The sequence below is a fragment of the Ictidomys tridecemlineatus genome, unplaced genomic scaffold (genome assembly GCF_052094955.1).
Source record: "Ictidomys tridecemlineatus isolate mIctTri1 unplaced genomic scaffold, mIctTri1.hap1 Scaffold_54, whole genome shotgun sequence".
NCBI lineage: Eukaryota > Metazoa > Chordata > Mammalia > Rodentia > Sciuridae > Ictidomys > Ictidomys tridecemlineatus.
The window spans coordinates 1,193,449-1,217,341 of record NW_027523576.1 but is presented as its reverse complement, the minus strand read 5'-3'; the positions used below and the strand labels follow the sequence as shown (position 1 = coordinate 1,217,341).

Sequence of the window (23,893 nt, the reverse complement as noted above, 5' to 3'; positions counted from 1 at the left end):
CAAATTGTGTTTCAGTTTAGTTACTAAAATCATTTAATTTGTGAAGCAGTAGTGTTTCAACCTGAAAGTATTACTGCTATAGTTGTAATTATTGTCCAGTGACTCATCCCCTCCCACACTAGAAAGTAAATTTAAACAACTAATTTGTGAGATACAGATTGCTTTGTGTTAACTGCTTCAAGATAAAATCACCTTTTTTTGGGGGGGGTTGGTCAATCAGGTCTGAATTAAAGCTAAGCTGACGACAATGTTCAATTTAAGTTTGTTTAATGCTGATGAAAGACATTCATATAAAGCATCCTCTTTTTTTTCCATATAACCCCATTCTTTGGTGGCAGCTGGGGTTGTGGCTCAGTGGTAGAGTACTTGCCTAGCACAGGCAAGGCCTTGGGTTTAATCCTCAGCACCACATAAATAAATCGAGGTTAAAAAAAAGCATTCTTATGTGAAGGATGCTAAATATTTCTTCATATAAATTATCACTTTGAGGGGCTGGGGTTGCATGTGAGGCACTGGGTTTGATCCTCAGCACCACATATAAATATAAAGGTACTGTGTCCATCTACAACCAAAAAAAGTTTGTTTTTTTTAAATTATCACTTTGATATACATATTTTATAGTATGAGAAAACAGAACAATGTATCAGTTTTGCTACATTTTAATAGTAGATTTTAAGGGAGCAACATCAAACATCAGTAACATCAAACAAAAAGGTACTGAGCACTCCACAGGGTACAGAGTAGAGTGCTGCCAAGCACCTTGGAAAGTTTACATGACATGGAGAAGATGAGGCCCTTCTCTTGAGAAGTTTACAGTCTGGAAATTTTGACTACTCAGAGTTTCGGTTGAGTGAACATTTTATTAAGGCAAATTCTTCATTTCCTAGAACTACTGTATACTGAACTATTTTTGCACTTGTGAAATTAACCCAATCCAGATGAAAGAAAAGACTAAATTTGGTTGAGAATTCTTTCAGGCTCATATAGTTTTATTAACATTCATCTAGTAAACAAAACTGACCTAACAGACAACTGAAAAATTAAAGACTAGATCTCTTGAAGTGCAAGGGCTAAAATAACTGTTATTCATTTTAAAAAGCAAATTGATGGTATGATTAGGGTTTACACTAGTTTAAAAATAGGTCAAGTATTGCATTCCCTTCATGCATTGTTCATTTAAAATAGTGAATATTAAAATACATGGGTTCTAGATGTAACCCACAAAAAAAGCTCCTCACAAATCTTTATTTTCTGTGTATCAAATATCCACCTTGTGTACTATGACAGTTTTATTTATGTCTCATCAAGTTAAAAGTAATGTAAATAGTGAAATTATAATAGGCTAATAACCTGCATATTTTCATATGAATGTCAATATATCTAAATAGGAAATAAATGGCAGTCGTATCTACCTATATTAAAAAAATAGAATATCTTTCCAAATTTTGCATACTCATCACTTTATAAAGACAAGGTATGCAGGTTTTAAGGTTTCACAATCAGTTGTCAGAAAAACAGCAGTTGTTCCTGCAGTATCTCATTAGCATCTGACTCAATTATTTTTAGATGACATGATTTAGACGACGTAAACCCACTCAAAAATTTGTAATTATTCTGAGAGAGATAGTTTTAATGTTAACCCTAGAATCATTTAATGTTAACCGTAGAAACAATAGCAATGTGATATAGAACAACTAATCAACATGACTAAAAATATGCTCACTTTCAGAAAAACAATCTGGTCATCTGGAAAAAAATCACAGCTACAATCTGGGGAACACTCCCATATAAGATATTGATCTGATCAAGGCACACTATTTCTAAGTAGAACTATCAGATGAGGGTGAATTTAGGCCAGCTCTAAGGAACAGCCTAAAAGACAGACCATAACTGATCCAATTTCCTTTCAAAGCAATCTAGTACTATCCTACCCACTTCAATTCAAAAGTTTGAAGTTAATTCAAATCAAAAGACCATATTGGAGCAAAAGTGAGCAAATGTGTAAACTCTAGCACATTCTTATTGCTGTATTAAGTTTGAAGATGAGCATACCTACCACAGCAATATTGTTCCAGGAAGCAGGGTAGGAACAGTGGTAAATTAGGAAACAGACTATTAATTGCACAATTAATAGAAAAGTAAAAACAAGTTTCAAAATCTACAATAAATCTGTATCTAAAGGAGTCATAACAATGAGGTGCTGGACTTTAGTTCTGTGGTACAGCTTTGCAATGGACTCACTGGCCTATAGATATGGTTCACTTCCTGCCTCCTGAAGGATGAATATGCTACACAGAGCTATGATGGTTTCTACTGAGTGGTAAAATTCACAGAAATTCCACATTACTCATGTCAGAATCATTCCTTGTGCAAAGTTTGATGTAGATGAAGATAAAGTGGTTTCTTGGTCAATAACTGCAATTTCTTTTAAAGTCAGTGGGTTTCTTGTATCTGTAACCACAATAGATTTAAAATACTTTGATGATTGATCTACTCCAATGTTACATTCTCGATAAGAGGGACTAAGAAGAAACATGAACTAGTAACCATTAGAACAGTATGAATCCTATATGTATATCACTTACAGTTCTATTACAGTTGGCCCAGGTTTAATCTCATCCATCTCCATGAAAGCAAAACACTTGATGCTGGTAAACCTTTTTTAGGCTTGTAGTGTTTGAATTCAAAGAAGATAGCTGCACCTAAGGAATTAAAACAAACAACATAAGCCAGAGACCACACATTTCTTATTTGTCACCAGAAGCCTATGATTTTACAAAGTAACATGTGTCAAACAGTCTGATGACACAACTGTTGATAACTCACTGTGGCTGTCACTCCAAGCTCTGGTACTAGCATGTCTGAGTGACATTTCTCCATATCATTTAATTCTACAAAGTACAACAAAAATGTATAGCAAGAATGTAAGTTATGTACACAGGTAGAATCATAAACTACCAAAGAATATAAAATATTAAATACCACAAGAAAAACAGAAGTTACTTAAGTATCAGCAGTACCTATAGAAATGGTTTCAATAAGCACCTGTATTAGATAGAATAGAAATTTAAGAGTTCCTTTAAAAAAAAATCTACCTTATATCATTTCTCTCCCTCCTGAAACCACGCCCAGATTGTCCTTTCCATATTCTTACAAACTAACTGCCAGTTATAGTATCTTTTTACCCAATGCATCTTATTGAAAGAAAAAAAAATAATTCTTTAACTGTTAGAAAGTAATCATTAGGTTCCTAAAAGGACTTAAGGTAATTATTAGGGAACCTGCTTCCTTAACTCTGTATTATGAGAAAAACTTCCCTATCAAATAATATTTAACCACATTTATTACACAACTAGATAATGCAACTGCTAATTCTCATATTTAAAAAAAATTTTTGATTTGACTTTAAGTCAATATTCATAACTATGTGACATAAGATCTTGTGTTAAGTATACTATGAACACAAACCCAGATAAGTACTGTGTCCTTAAGAAGTCAGTAACTGATAATTACAAACCTTTGGTTAATTTTTCAATATGCTTCTGGAGCTCAATGTCCACATTAAAATGAACATATGTATCTTCTTTTCTTGAAGCCACAGGAGTATCTTGCACAGGAGTTAAATCTATGTCATTCAGATCTGGAGAAACAATTAAGTTTCTGCTTATGAGCATTCACATATACAGACGGAAAATATAGAAACTGCAAAGGTTACAGTTCCTAAAGAGGCATGGAAAGAGCTGAGAGGAGATTCTCAGGCTAAGAGATTCCTATTTGGTGTGAGCAAGTATGTGAGAGTTGTTAAAGTTCATGGGGTATGTGGAGATAAATGAATATAGACTGGATAGGAGACCTCATGAAGGGGACAAGGAAGCCTTTACATGGCCCAAGTGGACAAAACTTGATCTTCATAGTGAAGTGGTAGGAAGCCTTTACATGGCCAAGTGGACAAAACTTGATCTTCATAGTGAAGTGGTAAAAAGAACAAACATGTTTTTTTTTTTCCATAGGGAATATCCCACTATATATTTCTATGCCAAAAAAAATCTGGAGTATATAATTTGCCACAATGGAGCTCTGCCACCAATTTCTAACTTTGATCAAGTATATGACTTATTTAGAAAAGCCTTTAAACCTAACCTTATCATAATTTCCCTGTTAAGAACCAAAAATGGATGAGAACAGCCAACAAAAACCCTTTGGTTAATGAATAATTTTTCATATATATTATCTAAATTCTGGTTATACTGTTTACAACATACCCTGAATTTACAACAACCAGATGGCACGTTATATATAGTTTTAATTTTCCGGGTTTAAAAATCTCAGTTTAGTCAAATTCAACATGGACTCATTTAATAACTCCTCAGTGTTTATGTGTTATTCATTTATGTGTCTCAAAAAGCTCAAAAAACAATTTAGTACATTTAATAATTAAAAAAATATTTACATAAAAATATTTCAGTATAACATATGCAAAGGTAATTTAACATTTACAACATCATTAAATATTTTTGTGTTTTAAGTATACTTTCTCAATGAGTATGCAGTTTTATAAATGGCCTATCAAACAATGTAAATATTTTCCGGTACACTATATATTTGATAACTGGTAACCTCGGAATTTAAAAGTGTACCAGTATTAGTGCTGTGGATTATGTTCTTTAAATAAATGTTTTTCTTTGTGGTCATATTTTTCTTTTAATTAGCACTAATGAACCCATGGATCTGACTTTATTTCTGCAATTGATAAAAGTTCCTCCATTTAATTTCAGCACCGATCTGTTCCTTTGGTGCAAAACTACAGATTAAAATAAGCCGTTTGTACTAACTATAGTTATTTCTGTAAAATGGTATAATTTATTCCTTAATCACATCATCATCCCACGGGATTGCTTTCAGGGCATGGATGTTATGGTTGCACCCTACTTCCCTGTCCCCTGATTTTCATCTGCCTCTGTAGGATTCACCTAAGTAGATACCTCAGTAGCACAGGAAGAAGAAGGGGCTGAAGCAGGAGAGATGGGAAAATAGGAAATGGGGCTTTGTGGAGAGAAATGAATATAGACTGGATAGGAGAAGGTGAGGGGTGCTATTGTTAATCTATATCCTGAAGACTGTAGCTGCTGTTAAGGACAATGTGTATGTTTAGTCTGCACATTAGATGGAATCTGAAGAGCAAAAATCTATACAAACTCAAAAGCAAAAGTGAGTGTATAAGTAGGAAATATTTTTTGTAAGTCTTTCGAACTATGTTCTGTTATGATCTCTTCTAGGATTTTGCCTCATTATAGAATGCATTAAAGTAAGTTGTCACATATACAAGACCATCCCCTGTCAAAAACTTTGTCCCATATGAGAAAAAACATAATGCAATTTGCCAGTTATTTACCCTTTATACTAACTGTAATATAGGGATCGATGCACTGTCCAGTGTCTTTCAGACCAATTTTCTCAATCCTGATAGTGAGTAATGTCATTCCCGGTTCTGATGGCAACCTTGGTAATAAAGTACCTGGCAACAGAGAAACCTCAGTAAAAGTTAGCTCCACCAACAATTCAGAGTAAATACTTTGACAAACAGAAGATATAGCCTACCTCTTAGGAACTAGCTAGGCATTATGTATTTTTATTTCTGAAATTCATGAACATCTGATGTTATACTTTTTTAGAAAAATATTTAATTTTACACATAATATATCTGCATTTCCCAACCATAAATCACCTTTAAGCAGAAATAATCATTTCTATAATAATAGTATATAGTATGTATAATAAAAGTATGTTAAAAAGATTACTTGAGGAAGCCCAATTATACATAATTGTATAATATGCTCACATAATATTTATATTCCATATGTACTTCTATATTATACTCAGCATCTTAATATGAAGTGGTAGAACAAAGACGAGAAAAGCTTTTAAAATACTTGTTATACTGTTCTAAAGTCTGAGACATTTAATATCAGAGTTGATCAATACATTCTTCTCTTTAGTTACTCCTAATAAAGAAAATAATTTACAATTTGATATTTATGTTTTAATTTAACTATATAGTCTAACTTCTATTCTTCATTCTATTTTGTATGAGTTATTCTCTCAGAAATTAGTACTATAGAGACTGCCATATAAAATGGCCATTTGTATAACTGAACATTTTCCCCAAAACCAACTAAAATTTTTAAAACTAAAAACCTACCCAGAACAACATGACAACATTCACCCACCAAGGACATATGAAGGAAGAAATCAACTGTTCAGTATGTTCCCTTTTTTGAAACTAGCAATAGAGAACAGATGCAAATAAGCTGATTTTAATCAAGTATGTATACAGAACCTCAAAATACACTTAACAAAAGATTTTTGTTGATGTTTTTCAAGTTTCTATTCAACAATGTGTTATGCTACTTTTAATGATGAGTTATTTGAAATACATGAAGCAATAAACACACTACATTTGAAAATACACATTTGATTGATGGCAAATGTGGCTTGAGAAAATTTTGGGAGGTGATGGGAATGTTCTGAACTTGTATAGTGATGACAGATGCAAAACTCTATAGAGGTGTCAAAAATCGATGAATTTTATACTTACAGAAGGGAAATGTTATGAAATGCAAATTATACCTCAACAGTGCTGTTAAAAATGTATTACTTTCTAATTTAAACAAATATGAAGACAATACAGACAAATGCAATAATGGGAAGGCCTGGAGGCTGCAGTCCACTGTTGCATTAACAAACCTAAATGGGCTCAGGCTGATATCATTAAATATATACATAATACCTTTTATGCATCTTCTTTGATTGACAAATGAGGGTACTTTTAGAAGAGGGGCTTGTACCTGGACATCTGGGATGAACTTCAGAGAGTTAAAAAACACCTCTGAAATTTTATGAAAAATGTGAATATGTATACATTTATATTTATATACATACATATTCACATGTATGTATATCATATATGAATTTTTCTGCAGAAAAGTTCATTCTATTATGTAGTACATGGCTGTATAAATATGCTACAGTTTATGTACACATTCTTGTGTTGATAGACATTTGAATTACTTCAAGTGTTTGGATATAGTTAACAAGGCTATAATAAATACTCTTCTGAACATCTTCTGGTTCCCATAAGCACCCATTTCTGAAACAGAGGAATCACTAAGTCACCTGGCATGTTACCTCCATACCTACTATGTAATGACAATCCATTTCCCAAGGTGGTTGTGCCAATTTTTATTCCTAGCCCAAGTGCAGTAGTGTTCCCATTGCTCCACATCCTCACTAGGTACTGTTTTCTCAGATTCTTCATGTTAGCCAATTTTGGTATAAAGAAATCAATCATTTGAATTTGCATTCCTCTGAAGATTAATAAGGTTGAGCACCTTTTAGAATAAATCAAATATATGATTTCCTCTTTTCTGAAGTGTGTTCAATTATTTTGCTCGATTTTTTATTGAGATATCTATCTTATTGAGCTGTAGGAGGTCTCTATTATTTTGCTGGACAAATGTTTTACAAATAGCTTCTTAGTACTTTTCCTTTATAAAGACTTTTTGTTGAAGTAGAGCATATACATTTTAAAATGTACAAATTGTTAGTACAGTTTTCTGAACTTCCACAAAGTGAATACACCTGTATAACTAGTATCAGATCTAGGAAAGATATGATCAGCCTCCTGGGAGTGTCCTTCCCCCCACCATATCCAATTCACTCTTCCAAAAGATAGCAACCATTGCTAACTTCTAACACCAAGTATTAGTTTTGAATGTTAAGAATGACTTTTCTCTGCCATGGTGTCTTCTGATTATGGTAAATACTTACTGCTAGTAATATCAAATTTCTTAATATCTTCCTTTACTATCAGTGCTTTTTATGTCATATTTAAGACAATTTACCCCACTCCAAAATCATAAAGGTATTATCTTGAAAGCATTTTATTGTTTTGCCATTCACACTTAATTCCATATGTCACACAGAATTATTGACTACAGTGTATAGTAGGGGCTTTAATTTCATTCAATTTCACATAAATACTCAATTGTCTCAGCACTACTCATTAAAAAGACTGACATTTTCCACCACTGATCTGCAGTCCCACTTCAATCATAAATCATGTGGCAATCACTTTCTGAGTTTTCTATTCTGTCTTACCGGACTGTTTATCCTCTTACCACTAATACAGTATCTTCATTCTATAGCTGCAATAAAAATTCAGATGAGTTTCAGAAAGAGTCTATCTTTATAAACTGCTTCTTCTAATTTATGAACTAGTATATATCTTTACATTTTAAAAATCATTACAATTATTTAATAGAATTTTATTTGACCTAAAAGCCTTCAGAAATAAAGACCTAGAGATCCAGGGAAAACTCCTGTTTTTATGTTTATGTTCCCTGAAGAATGGATGGCCATGTAGAAATGACTGGAAAAGGGGGTGTGAGCTAATGGTAAAAGGCTGCCAGGGTCCCAGCAAGCCCTGTCTGGTCAGATTCTTCTTGGCCTCTCTGTATAGCCTTCTTTCCTTCTGGACCTAAGGCAGGTCCTGTCTGGAATGAGGGTTTTTAAGAGAGGGGGGAAGGGAGGGTAGGGGGACAGGAAGGGAATAGCAGGGAAGGAAGGAAAGAGAGAGGGAGAGAGAGAGAGGGAGAGAGAAAGAGAGAGAGAGAGAGAGAGAGAGAGAGAGAGAGAGAGCGAGCACTTTCTAGGTTTTATGACTGGCTTTGGGAGAGAAGGGTGAACGGACAGGAGGGCAGGAGGAGAGCAAAGGCTTTGCTGCTGAGCTTGCTTTTGAGATTCCAATCTCCTTCAGTTAGAAGTTCTCAGCAGGCCAAACCCCACCCTTTGGGTTATCATATTCTGATCTGACCCTGCCCAACTTCCCCCTCTCCCTCCCTCCTCCTCCCTTTCTCCTTTTAAGAAGGGAATGTGTAGATTTTTCCATCTTTTAAGATCTTCTTTGATTTCTCTCTTAGGGTTCTGTAGTTTTTATTGTATAGATCTTTGACTTCTTTAATTGATTCTCAAGTATCATTTTTTTGAGGTTATTGTGAATGGAGTAGTTTTCCTCATTTCCTTCTCAGAGGCTTTGTCACTGATATACAGAAATGCCTTTGATTTATGGGTGTTGATTTATATCCTGCTCCTTTGCTGAATTCATTTACTATTTCTGGAAAGATCTACCTTGCTCTTGGATAGGCAGAATTAATATTATCAAAATGACCAAACTACCAAAAGCACTATATAGATTTAATGCAATTCCAATCAAAATCTCAATGGCATTCCTCATAGAAATAGAAAAGGCAATCATGAAATTCATCTGGATAAATAAGAGACCAAGAATAGCTAAAGAAATCCTTAGCAGGAAGAGTGAAGCAGGGAGTATCGCTATATGAGACCCTAAACTATACTACAGAGCAATAGTAACAAAAACAGCTTGGTTTTGGCACTAAAACAGACTGGTAGACCAATGGTACAGAATAGAGGACACAGAGACTAACCCACAAAATTACAATCATCTTATTTTAGACTAAGGTGCCAAAAACATGCACTGGAGAAAAGATAGCATTTTCAACAAATGGTGCTGGGAAAACTGGAAATCCATATGCAACAAAATGGAATTAAACTCATAAATCTCACCATGCACAAAACTTAACTCAAAATGGATCAAGGACCTAAAAATTAAGCCAGAGACTCTTCGTCTAACAGAAGAAAAAAGTAGGCCCTAATCTTCATCATGTGGGTTAGGCCCCAACTTCCTTAATAAGACTCCTATGGCACAAGAATTAAAACCAGGAATCAATAAATGGGATGGATTCAAACTAAAAAGTTTTTTTTCTCAGCAAAAGAAAATAATCCGTGAGGTGAACAGAGAGCCTACATCTGGGAGAAAATTTTTACCCCTCACACATCAGATAGAGCACTAATCTCTAGGGTATATAAAGAACTCAAAAAGCTAAGCACTGAAAAAACAAGTAACCCAATCAAAAAATGGGCCAAGGACTTGAACAAACACTTCTCAGAAGAGGATATACAATCAATCAACAAATATATGAAAAAAATTTCAACATCTCTAGCAATCAGAGAAATGCAAATCAAAACTAAGATACAACTCCAGTCAGAATGGCAGCTATTATGAAGACAAACAACAATAAGTATTGGAGAGGATGTGGGGAAAAAGGTACACTCATACATTGCTGGTGGGACTGCAAATTGGTGCAGCCAATCTGGAAAGCAGTATGGAGATTCCTTGGAAATCTGGGAATGGAACCACCATTTGACCAAGCTATTCCTCTCCTTGGACTATACCCAAAGGACTTAAAAACAACATACTACAGGGACACAGCCACATCAATGTTTATAGCAGCACAATTCACAATAGCTAAACTGTGGAGCCAACCTACATGCCCTTCAGTGGATGAATGGATTTTTAAAAATGTGGCATATATACACTATGAACGTTTTTTAAAGAGAATAAAATTATGGCATTTGCAGGTAAATGGATGGCATTGGAGAAGATAACGCTAAGTGAAGTTAGTCAATCCCCAAAAAACAAATGCCAAATGTTTTCTCTGATATAAGGAGGCTGACTCATAATAGGGTAGGGAAGAGGAAAATGGGATGAATAGATGGATTTTAGATAGGGAAGAGGGGAGTGAGGGAAAGGGAGGAGGCAGGGGATTAGCCTCCTAATGAATGTGGAATGAATGTGATGGACATCATTATCCAAAGTACATGTCTGAAGACACATATTGGATGTCAACCTACTTTATATACAAACAGAGATATGAAAAATTGTGGTATATATGTGTAATAAGAATTGTAATGCAAAAAAAAAAGTATATGTATAACGTGAATTGGCATGAACATACTTTATACAAAGATAAAAAAATGTGCTCTATATGTGTAATAAGAATTGTAATACACTCCATTGTCGTGTATTTAAAAAAAAATAAAATCAATAAAAGAAAAAAAAGGGAATGGGGAGTGGGTAGGGAAAAACTGTGGAATGAAACCAAATTAACTTTTCAATGCACATATGTGAATATACTACAATGAAACTCATCATTTTGAACATCTATAACATACTAATTTTAAAAAATGTAAATAAATAGATCAGTAAAGTAGATGAAAGGGAACAGTGGGAGGGAGCATGGGGAGGGTGAAGGGACTGAATTGAAGCAAATTATATCCCATGCATTTATAATTAGTCCAAATGAATCTAATGAACAAATGAAAAAAAGAATAATGACTTCACTGTTTTTCTAAAATGCATTCTCATAAACAATTCAATTGAGAGAAATGAAAAAAGTAAAAGAGAATGTACAATTCAACATCTCACCATCCATAACAATTATTAAGTCACTCTTCCATCTTTTTCCCTAATTTCAAGATTGCTCCAGTTTCCATTTTCTTTTTGATATTCTTTTATTTCTTTCAATAAAGGTTTATTTTCTACATAAAATTCTTATATTTCTTTTGTTGAATTTATAATAAGGTCCTTGATATTATTTAATACTACTATAAATATTATAATAGTTCATTTTCTAAGCAACTATTACTTGTTTGAGATAAAATTGATTTGTCTGTACAGATTTTCTATCCAGGAACCACATTATCTTATTAATGAGTTATGAATAGTTTTTTTGCATATATTCTCTATATATTCATAAATGTGCAAATAAAGAACATCCCCCCTTTTATATTTCATTTTCTTGTCCTAGTGCAGTAGCTAGAGCTTCCAAAACAATGCTGATGAAAAGAAGTAATAGACACTCTTGTTTTGTTCAAATTCATGATTAAACGATTTTGGGCTGTAAATGTCATGTAGCCATGTTTTATCAGGTTAAGGATGTTTTTCTGTTCTTTGACAAGAATTGTTTAAAATCAAGGCTGTATTTCAAACTTAACTGAAAACTTTTTCTGCATTGTTGACAACTTTATGAAATCTTTCCCCTTAATCTGCTAATGTGAACTACCTTGATAAATTCTGCTAACAATAATTTGAAAAATCACTCATTAGTTCATGGAGATTTTCTGAATTATTTTCTACAGCATCCTATGTTTATTCAGTCAATCTTCATATGGCAGTTACTTTATTTCTAACTTTTTATCATTATAAAAAACACCTAAACAGAGAATCTTGTGTATATGCAAATGTTTCCTCCTCTTTTTCCTGTATTTTGGGGGTGCATCTTCAGAGTAAATTCTCAGGAATGGGATTGCTAAGGAAAAAATATGTACTTATATGTTGTTAGAGAATGCTCAATTCCCCTCCAAAGGAACCTCACCATTTTTCTGTTCCCACCAGTGATTAATAAGTACCTATTTCCCCTAAGACTCACCAACAGTAGCTTTAATTTCTGTTTTTTATTAAAAATAAAGTTGAGTATCTTTTTATGTTTAACGGATGTTTTTTAAATGTGTGTGTGTGTGTGTGTGTGTGTGTGTGTGTGCACGCTCGTGCGCTCGCTCATATTGTCTGTTCCTCTCATGTATTCTGCTTTGGTTATTACAATTAAAATTTTTCTTTATATATTAAGAATGTTGGGTTGGGATGTAGCTCAGTGGCAAAGTGTCTGCCTTGCATTTGCAAAATACTGGATTCAAACCCCAGTTCTAAAAAAGACAAAAAAAGAACCCACCCCACCCCACCCCCCAAAACCCCCAAGAATGTTACTTCTTTTATGTATTACCTCTTTACTACCTTTTTTGACATTCAAAAGATGATTGCTTTACAACTTTCAAAGTCTTTTTGATGTTAAGATTATTTTTTTCCAAGTTGATATTAAACTTGTTGTTACTTTGGGGTGAGTCAATTTTATAACCTGTCATCATCTAGGTCTTTCAGTTGAAATGGTAGGGCTGATGCTACATTCCTTACCAACAATCTTTTTGCCTGAGACTACACAGTAAGGTTTAATGTAATCATTATGCTTCGAATAATTTAATATGGAGGCAGTGATTTCAAGTCTGAATTTCTTGTTTAATTCAAGGTAGAATGTCAAACATTGTGTTCCATGATGAAGGAAGCTGAGTGTAATTAAGATCATAGATTACATAGAAAGGTGCCTATTTAAGGTGTTTCAGAATGGTCTATGATGTGCTCTCTCTCTCTGCATGGTCAACTCCTACATACTCAGTGAGTCCTAAATCTGGCTAGATTTATTGAACTCCCTCAGCCCTTCTTTTTTGCCAACCTATGACATTGGTGCACATCTCTAATCATAATCATGTGCTTTTGGCTCTGTCTTGCTGACTACACAATAAGCATCCTGAAAGGTGTGGGAACTGTTCCTTTTGTAGTATGCACAAGGAATAAACAGATCTTTGTTGAAGAAATATTTTATTGAATGAATGACTGAATTTCCAGTTCTAGAGGTTATCATGCTCTAGTAAACAAATGGCTAGAGAATCTATATCAATGAGTGAAGAAATAATAAACATAAAAGAAGATCAAATGCTAAAATAATACCATACCATCTATATGCATGTTTTTGCATCAAAGATAAAACCATGATAGTTGTAAATTGAGCCAATGCATTAAAAGGAAGATTTCTAAGTGAAGAATTAACATATCCAATTACATAGTGTAATATGAGAACAAGTCAACTACATTCATAAAATTCGAAGACTAACAAGGATAAGAAAGAAATCACTACACACAATCCAGTGTAAACTGTGCTATTCCAGCTAGATCATCTGCTCTCAGATCTAGAGCAAAGATCAGAAGAAATGTTCTTCCACATGGAATTGCTATGTAAATAAGAAATAGCTAACACTTGTGAGTATTTGTGATGTGCCACATACTATCCTAATCCTCTCATCTAATCCTCACAACAATAGTTTAGTTCTATTTTTCAGAGGTGAAAAGTGAGGCATAGAAAAACAAATTATCCATAATCACACAGAAGTTTGGCTACAGAGTCCATGCTTTTAACCATCATGTCTCATTTTAACATCTTTATTTTAATTGTCCCTAAAGCCTTAAAAAGAACTGCAGGAGAACCTCCCCATCTCAAGCTTCTGCAAAGTTCCTTTTGCCATGTAAACATAACAGTCACAGGTTCCCAGGATTAGAATATAGACATTTTTGTGAGGCCACTATTTATGCCTCATACTTTTAAATATGGAAAACTCTAAATGGCTACAGCTGTCCAAACCAAGTTTTCAATAACATCCCATGGATGTTATTGAGCTGTCACTAAGAACTCCAAGTAAGGGAGTGATTAAAAAAGAGTAAGATTTGAACTTTGTACACTGGGCAATGCACATTCACAGGAATGGACAGAGACTGAGCAGCCCAGATAGCAATATGATAGGTCTTTAACACTCATATAGCAGTGAGCAGCAGGACTGTGTTCATTTGGTTAATTCCACTTTCAGTTTTTACTGCAAGACAAAGGAAGCCATTGGTAGCTGGTGAGCCCCAAGTTGTACTGAACACAGAAAGCATGTATTTTTCTGACTTATCTGCCCCCAACCACCTCTTATGCACCAACCAGAGCAAGCATGCTCTCACTGGTGTCAAAAAGAGTTGGAAGGAATTACTCAATTCAGTGTGATTTTCTGCGAGAGGAAGATTCTAAGCCTAAACCTAAAGACAACTCTGATAAAGTAATGACAATGAATTAGAAGGTTTGGAACCATTTTACCACACTACTGTAATAGGGGATACCAAAAAGTCCATCTTGTTGATGGAAACTGTTTATTAACAGGTGGTACTTGGGTAAAAACTCAAGTTGTTCTATTTCATTGTGCTTCATCTGTGGAAAACAATTTGTGAAGGTAGCTATGGATCCCCCAAATGGCTGTTTGTTAAACATAGACAAGTTCCCTCAAGAATGTTTAAAAACTGTGTAAAAGCGTCTGACCTAGCCAAGAATGTTAGCATAAAAGCGTCTGACCTAGCCACTGCCACTGTGGAGAGGAAAGGGAATTGTGCAAGTAAGGCCTCTGCCTCTGCTGGGCACCCCACAGCACTGACACAGACCAAGCAATGAAGCACCACTCTACCTGCAACAGGTACAGAAAAACAATGGGAGAACATCTGAAGCCCCCCACCCCCAGCCCATAACTTCTTTGTTCCAAGAGGATGCTGAGAAAAATGAAGGTCTAAGTATCAAGTAGGATGGCCATAGAGATCATGGAGAATCAGACAATGAAAGGACCACCAGCCTGAGGATGAGTCTGGAGTGACATGGATATGAAGGTCAATGGGATCCTTAAGACCCTGTCCTCACATGCAGAAGAGGAAGTCATTCTTTTCTTTCAACTTTTTTATTTTTGCTTTTTAAAAATTTCTATTGTTTATATCTCATATCATACTATAAGGACAATTTCTAGTCCAAAATTGGAAATGGCATGACAGTCTTTGTTCCAAAATAGTACATCATTGTCTAGGTCAGAACATTAAAAGAGGAAAATTACCAAAGATTATATTTTTTAAAACACTGATTTGAATTTGCTTTTTACATGATATTGTACAAATGTTTGTCACAGGCATTTACTTCAATAAGAGGTGAGTCAGTCTTCATTTTGCCTTGGTGCTTGGTAAATTAAATGTCATGAATAAGGAGTACAAAATTTGTTGTCCATACTTTTAGGACAGAGATGAACCTGATATCTAAAATGTAAACTAAGCATTATCATATGTGTGTGATTATATATTTATGTCTTCTTTGTTTTAGATTTATCATACTTGTAATTAAATTCAGATGTTTGATACTACCAATTCAAAGTCTGTCACACACATTTTTTAAGTGCACATTTCTTTGTAATTTTAGAATCCAATAAAAATGATATATATAAAATAATATTTTCTATTATTTTGGGATAATTTTAACATAATTTAAAATAATGGTATTATCAAATCATTATTTGGTCATAACATTTTGTAAATGGCACAAAACATGAAATGGGTCTTAAAAATCTAGCAAGAGAAAAATTTTGCAATTTGTACTGCACATCTGCAATTTGTACACACATACAAATTGTGTGAAAATATGAAAACACATGCACAATTTCTTTTGGTTGGTAACTGATTAGTAGTTGAGAAACTGGTCCAACCTTTCAAGATAAAGAGTAAAATCATAAGAAGTTTGTTCACTTTGAAATTATATTAAAAGTTTGATAAAAATCTTAGGGGTCTTTAGCATTCAAATAATAATATTTCTAGGTCTGTGAAAAATTATACCTGATTAAAGTTGTTTGTATATATGTTATATGAATATATTCTTGTTTTTATTTTCTTTATTGATTGGTACTAGAAATATGTATATTTCTGTGTTCAGAAATATGTGATTTGGATAATGGCTGAATTCTTAAGTGTAACCATCATATCTGGAAAAAAATAATAAATACTCTCAGAAAACCTAAGATGAATCAGTGGGTATATGCTTCATACACAGATGCCATTTAGCATGCAAGGAAGAGTTACTACAGGTGTTGGGTTAAAAATTTGAGTGGCCAGAGGACTTTCAAGACAAAGCAGGCCAGATGTTGCTTAGAGCCTTGATGAAGAGCATACTCAATAGACATTTCCTATAAATCAATTTCTGCAAAGCTCTGGAGAAAACCTTTTGACTTCAAGTGACAAGATTCATGGATTAAAAAAAAACTTAGCCAGACTTAGTAGTGCATGCCTGTAATCCCAGGAACTTGGCAAGTTAAGGCAGGAGAGGCCAGCCTGGGCAACTTAGCAAAACCCTGTTTCAAAATAAAAAAAAAAATAAGTCAAAGAGCTGGGGATGTAGCTATGTGGTAGAGCACCCCAGACTTCAATCCCCAGTACTACAAACAAACAAGAGAAATTATAAAAAAGAAATCTTAAAATGTTTCCAAAACTGCTTGAGAGTAATAGAATATTAACAAGCCTTAAAACTATTGAAAAATAGCTAGGAGAACTTCCAGATAACATTGAATGGTATTTTCCTTTCCTTTCAATATAAGTACATGACTGGATGAGGGACTCTGGCTGTGACTGTTCGGCTCAGTCTGAGAATTTGAGACTTTGAGAGAAAGGAAGTGCACAGAGAGCCAGAGTTTAACTGCACACTTTGGTGGTATTTACTGCTTAACCCTAAATATATTCTGAAATTCTGTGAAATAAGGATGCCCTAATATTCATGGAACAGCAATGAATATTTTGTTGCAGTTTTCAACTTCCTATATGCATGAGTAAGAAAAACACTGCACTTTAGCTGAAAATGAAATCCATATTTGCTTAACTCTCAAGTTCAACTCAGAATTGAATATTTATGCAGGAAAGAAACAAGTACAGGCTTGATATTAAAGAAGTAAGATTCACTCTTCATTTTGAGTTTCAAAAAACAGTTTTTGTACATATCTAAGACTATATAAAAGATGAATAACCAATACAAATCTAGAATAATTTTGAGATTGCTAGGCTTATGTTTAGGTCACTCAGAAATGTTTTTTTAAATTTTGTCTAAAATTGTGTCATGGCTATTTGTGCATGTGGTACTAGGAAACAAATGTAGGGCTTCACACAGGTGAGGCAAGCACCCTACCACTGAGCTACATCCCTAGTTCTTTCTATTTTGAGACAAAGTCTCTCTAAGTTGCCCCCACTGGCCTCATATTTGCAATCCTCCTGCCTCAATTTCTTAAGTAGCTAGGATTATAAGCATATAATCCTGATCAGCTATTTTTTTATTTGTATTACTTTGGTTTATCATTTAGAAGCTTTAATATTCAACATGATAAATAAGTTTTCAGGTAATAAATAATAGGTTATAAATTTATATCCTCTATTTAAATGAAATCTACTGAGATTACCTTAAGAAAATTAAACTTCTATTTGTACTTAAGCCAGTTAGTGTTTAAAGCAGTACACAAAAGTTACTGTTTGTCTTATGAGAATTGAAGGCTTTGAAAATGATATTAATGTCAAAGAAAGGTTTAACAATTTTTTATTCTTTTCAAGAAAGGTTGGATAAAAATTCATTTTTAATTTTAAATGGGAATAAACTACTCTTGGTCATACCACAGTCATATATTATACTTCATCTCATTAGCTTAACAGTAGTAGTGTTTAGCATGTGTGTTTGTCAAAACTCATAAAGCTGCACACTAAAAAAAGATGCCTTTTATATATGTAAGGGACACCTTAATCAATATTTTTTCAAAAGATCATAATAAGCTAGATGCTATGGCACAAGCCTGTAATCCATGTGACTTGGGAGGCTGAGGCAGGAGGATCCAAAGTTTAAGACTAATCTCAGCAACTCAGTGAGGCCCTCAGCAACTAAGTGAAATCCTGTCTCAAAATGAAAAATAAAAAGGGCTGAGGATGTGGCTCACTGGTAAAGTACCCCTGTGTTAAATCCTCAGTACCAAAAAAAAAAAAAAAATACAACAAACTTACAATTATATAAATTACATAAAATAAAGATAATAAAAATGTTATAATTCTTAGGAGCACCCTGCCATGATAATATAGACACAACAGCCTTATCATGAATGAAATCTTCGATGTCCACAGTATAACAATTTTCCCCATTCTACAATTAAGTTAAAGGTCAAATTGTCCTTCAATGACATTTTTAATTTTATAATGACACAGGCCTTGGAAAATATGATCGAAAATCAAATATAGCCAATTGAACTATATGTACTCTTTCTTACTTTGAGGAAAATAATTCAGGGAATAGAAAGGTTTAGTGAGCTTTCTGTATCTCTGAAATAAAATACCAAAATGCTATATCAGAATACAAAAATCTAATTACTTTGGGCTTAATCTTTCATAGCAAATAGACTTAATTTACAGAGTTTCTTTTCAACTCAGCAACCTGAAACCCATAAAGTCCTTAATCTGTCCATTTCATGACTTACATCATCTGCTTCAAGGATCTTGTTTGCTACAGAAGTATAGCTAGTGAACAAATAATCAAACCAGAAACTTATAGAACTGGAATCTATTTCAAGTACAGCATGTGGTTTGAAAAGGAAATAAAAAATACAGAAAAATTTTAGCAAATTTATTTACCTCATCATCTCAGCAATTTTGAAATTTCCTACAAATATGACAAGTAAAATATAGCTCTTTCTTCATAAGGACAAGCAGATTGGAAATAATTACCTTGTATCAAAGAAACACTAACAATAACATTTTATAGTGACTGTAATTTTTCCAATAACCCTATGGTGTAGGACTGTTAGCACCATTTAGAAGTGATAATGAAAATACAGTAGCCACCACTACCCCAGCAAATGAAAAGTATCATGCCAAATGCTTTGTATGTGGTGCCTTAATTTTCATTGTAACCCTATGAATTAGGCATTGTCAACATCTCCTTTTATAAAGAAAAAAGTACAGTCACTTAACTACTGATTGGCAGATGTTAGACTTAAAAGCGCAGGTATCTTGTTTGTCTAAGCCTATACTGTTTATATTTCAAACGTCTTCTACCAAAGAGTATTTAAATTACTGGAATATGACTTTAATTATGAAGTTTTCTGGATGATATGTATATTATATTTAATTCTACCATAAAGCATAAAAAATGCATCACAATAGTACAGTGTTATTTCCACACTTCCAAAAAGTGAACTAGTTCATCAGAAGTAAAAACTGTGCACTGTATAAGAACAGAAGAAATTATAGAAGTGGAAGAGGCAAAAAATTCACTCAGGGTGCTTGACTAGGGTATTTTACAACCTTGTCAAGATCTTCCACAAATAAAAAGAACTTGCTATGTATTCTTTATTTCCCTGTTAAGGGCAACTGTATAATATCTGTTCCTCCAGGTCCAGGTTTCACAATCATATATGATTATTTAAAGAACAGCTAGATATATAAAGAAAAGAATTAACATAGCAAACAGTTACTCTAGAAAGCCTACTTACAATGTTGGTCCATGGCTAGCATCTGGGAACCTGGAATTCAGCAGGATTCCCATCATGCCCTGTTAAGAAGATCACTGTGCCTAAACCGTCCATGCAAACAATATGGTTTGTGCTGAACACTTGCTTTCTTCCTGGAGTCTGTAGTTTTGGTTCATGCTAACCCCAATAAGTGTCTTGTGCACTGAATCTCTACAGTGTTTCCCCAATAGACAATATTTTTCATTTTACAGGTGTGAAATAATGTTGAGAGAATCAAGTACATATTTGACTCTGCTGGGAGAGGACTCTTAGAAGTTTGGTTTCCTCTGGAATTTGCCTGTGTGCTTTTACCCTTTGCTGATTTTGTTCTTGTGTTTTCTTGTTGTAATGACTCAGAATACAACTGTGAGTACAGCTATATGCTGAGTCCTGTGGGTCTTCCTAGCCAATCACTAAACACGGGATGTTTTGAGGATCCCTGACAAAAATAGTAAGATACTTTCACAATAAACCATTAGCTACTGCTATCAGAATGGCCATGATAATTTGCTTAAGATTGGAAAACCTGGAGATGTTTTACCCACCACTAACAAGTACAAAAGTAAGTTCCAAACACCTGACCTTGAATTATATAATGTACATTTTTTTGTACCCACCAGGCACTCTAGCAGGAAAAGAATCAGGAGACCCTGCTCCAGCACCACCTTCTTCTTCATCTTCTTCAAATTCCAAATGCTCTTCCTCACCAGGGGCTGAAATTCTCCTATATAAAAAAGGACAGAAAAATTAGTGAGCTACTCCACTTAATACACCAGCTAACCCTCATAGCCACTAACTTCCCAGATAAGATGCTGATTATTAGGTTAATGTTGATATAAATGTCAATGTCAATCATCTCATTGCTACCAATGGTATCAGCCATATCACCAATACCAAATTTGATAGGGAAAAAATACAGAAATATTTGAAAAACAGGCATAAAATAGATAATAAAATCAGAAGATAAAATATGGATGCTTATTTATTTACCTTAATGGGACAGGCTGAACATCAAATGGAAATTCTTTATTATATGTGAGAATATTCTTTAGGACTAGAAAAAATACATAGACCAACATTAGACTTATATCATAATCTTAGACTTATATATTAGTTAGTCTTATATGTTATATCTTAAATTGATACTTTTAATCATATTTTATAGTGTATTAACCACACATTAATATATGTATTTTAAATTCCGAGCTTCACTATCATTTCAAGACTCTGCAATTGACTACTGAATGTCATAGCAAAATAAAAATGTCCATTGAGGACTGCAGGTACCAGTATTTTCAGAGTACTGTAAGATCTCCAAGGAAAGTCTCAGAGCCCTCATAGAAAATGAACCATAAAATAGTTCTCCAATGTACAAGGTCCTAGGTGATATGAGGTACCAGTGAAAGAGAATACCTCTTCTCCTGAAGTATTTTAATTAAAAGATTGATACTGAAGATGACTAATTAAAGAGAAATAGATAATCACATCTTATTCTTTATCCTCAGTAGATTTTCCTCAATACTTATCACACTGGTAAGGTTTGTAGAAGCAAGGTTATAATTCTAATATTCCTTTTATGATGAAATTTATTGTATATGTGTAAATACATATATACATGCATATATATATATATATATTTTTTACACGTGTGTACACACACATACACATACACACACACACACACACAGCAGACTTTCTCCTCAGGGAAGTCATCAAACAACATAATGCTATCACCTCTTGTGTCCTGGTTGATTACTTTCTGGCATGTAAGCCTACAGACAGATGTTCTACAATTCTATCTGTATCTGGAAAAGTATTTTATGAAATTTATTGTTTCATTCCCCAATTTATGGGTTCCTAGTGACTACCTGCAATTATTTCAAGGTGAATATTTAGCATTATTAATTGTGCAACCCATGGTTTTTACTCTAATTACTCAGACTTTAATTTTGGAGTCTTGCAGATTTGAGTTAAAAGGAGTATGGCATATTGGATTCCTAAATAAGGAAATTCAAAAAGAACAGGTTGTAATTACATAACTTATTCCAATAGGAGTCAATCATCCAGTGAGAAATAAGTTGGAAACTTGTACCTAGATTCTCATTACTCACTCTTATTCTCTCTCCCTTTAGCTCTTCCTCATCCTTTATCTCTTTCTTCATCTCAATAAATGCATACCGAGTACTCACAATGTTCCAATCACTGTTTTAGGTGCTAAAGATACACACAGTTATCAAGAACTCATATCTGGACCTTAGACCTTACTAAGGAAAAGTAGACAATAAATATGCCAACAAATAAACAAGATAATGTAAGATTGATTAGTGGTATGAAGGATACAAACAGGATGCTGTGTAAAAGCAGAGAGAACTTGGTGGAGTAGCTAAGGTAGACAGGGTGCCTTTCAAAACTATACTATAAGAAGACATTTGAGCCAAGACCTGAGATGAGAGGAATCATCCACAAGTGGCTCTAGCATAAGGGCTTCCCAGGTATTAGAGAACAGGCTGGAGCAACAACAAAGTTTCCAAGTAGGAAACAGTTTGTCTTATTCAAGGCACAGAAAGGACTGTGGGAACTTAAGTCTGACAAGCAAAGGGGAAGCAGCAGGAGATCAAAGTAGAAGGTTTAGATCAAAACCTAGCCCTACAATTACAACAATAACTTCAACATTTACATAAATACTCTAATCTTCCCAGTTCTAAAATGAGAATGCTACTTCCTTTACAGGCTAATGAGAGAATTACAGCCTAAATAAATTTATACAAAATGGCAAGGGAAAATCTAAAATGGACATTCACTCTCTCCATGACCTTCTTGATCTAGTTGACTAGAATCCTAATATTTCTTATCTCACTAAGAAATACTGTTTATTTTTTAATATAAGAACATCTTTTCTATACTTCTGCATGATCATTGTTACTAAACTGTTAAATCAACTCAATATTAATAAGTAATATTAATAAATATTGATCACTTACACAACAATGGAATAGATACCAAGAATGGGGAGCAGGTAACAAAAAGATCATGTCTCACTCATATCAGAAACAAAAACACAGAAATGATCATATTGTAATAAGAGTTTAATGAAATGGGCAAAAAAATCAACCATTAAAAATGTATATAACAAAAATTTTTAAAAGTTGATCCTGTTATGGTAGCATGTGTCTGTAATTCCAGGTACCAAAAGCCTGAGTCAGGAGGACTAGAAGTTCATCTGCCTAAGCAACATAGGGAGACCCTGTCTCAAGAAGCATCATGATGGCCCCCTGGTTCTGACAAGGTTCACATGGGGCCAGGAATGGACCTGTCCCAGGTTCTTCTTCTAGATGTCTGGGGCCACAGATCCATTCAATGGTTATTTCAAATTCTCTGAATTTGTAACTGAAATGAATCATCCATGGACTTAGTGAGTCACCTGTGGAGTCAGGGATACCCTAGTAGAGAGGGTCAAGTACAATCTTCTGACACTACTTTCCCCAGACCAATATGTTTAAAATAGTATCCCATCCTGGAGAACACACATTTGTCCTCTACTAAGTGTATCACTTCACCTTGAGCTCACACCTGTGGCTTTAGAAAGTGTACCCTATAATCCACATGAACCGAAGAATCCACTGGGCAGCAAAGGGTGTGAGTGTGGGTGGGGGTACAGTAGGCCTCAATCTACAGGAACCCCTCCTAAACACCAGACCATCTGAAGCCACAGGAGCATAAAATATGCATCTGCAGAATCACTTGGGAAAGACAGCATAAGGATGGGCACCAACACTGGAGACACAGGAGATACCCTAATCTAGGGTGAGAAAACTAGGGCATAGAAAACTATGCCAGTGCCCCATTCATTGGCATGTAGTCTTCAGTTGCTCTCATGAGTACTTCATATAGAGACAGTTATAGTGTGGCCTGCAGAGGCCTGCCACCCCTTACTATCTGCCTTTATGGAGAAAGTAAACAACTTGTGCCTACTTCATACCCTTATATGATGCTGGATCCTCAA

General features: G+C 34.2%; 1 pseudogene across 1 annotated transcript; it reads right to left on the bottom strand.

The window, feature by feature from the left end:
* Positions 1-643: 643 nt before the first annotated feature.
* Positions 644-20,969, bottom strand: LOC144373953 (axin interactor, dorsalization-associated protein-like; annotated as a pseudogene). Its single transcript, XR_013433501.1, has 6 exons — positions 20,881-20,969; positions 20,508-20,614; positions 5,393-5,515; positions 3,518-3,640; positions 2,586-2,702; positions 644-2,451 (listed from the first exon to the last, which is right to left on the bottom strand). The product of XR_013433501.1 is annotated as an axin interactor, dorsalization-associated protein-like (transcript).
* Between the last annotated feature and the right edge of the window lie 2,924 nt (positions 20,970-23,893).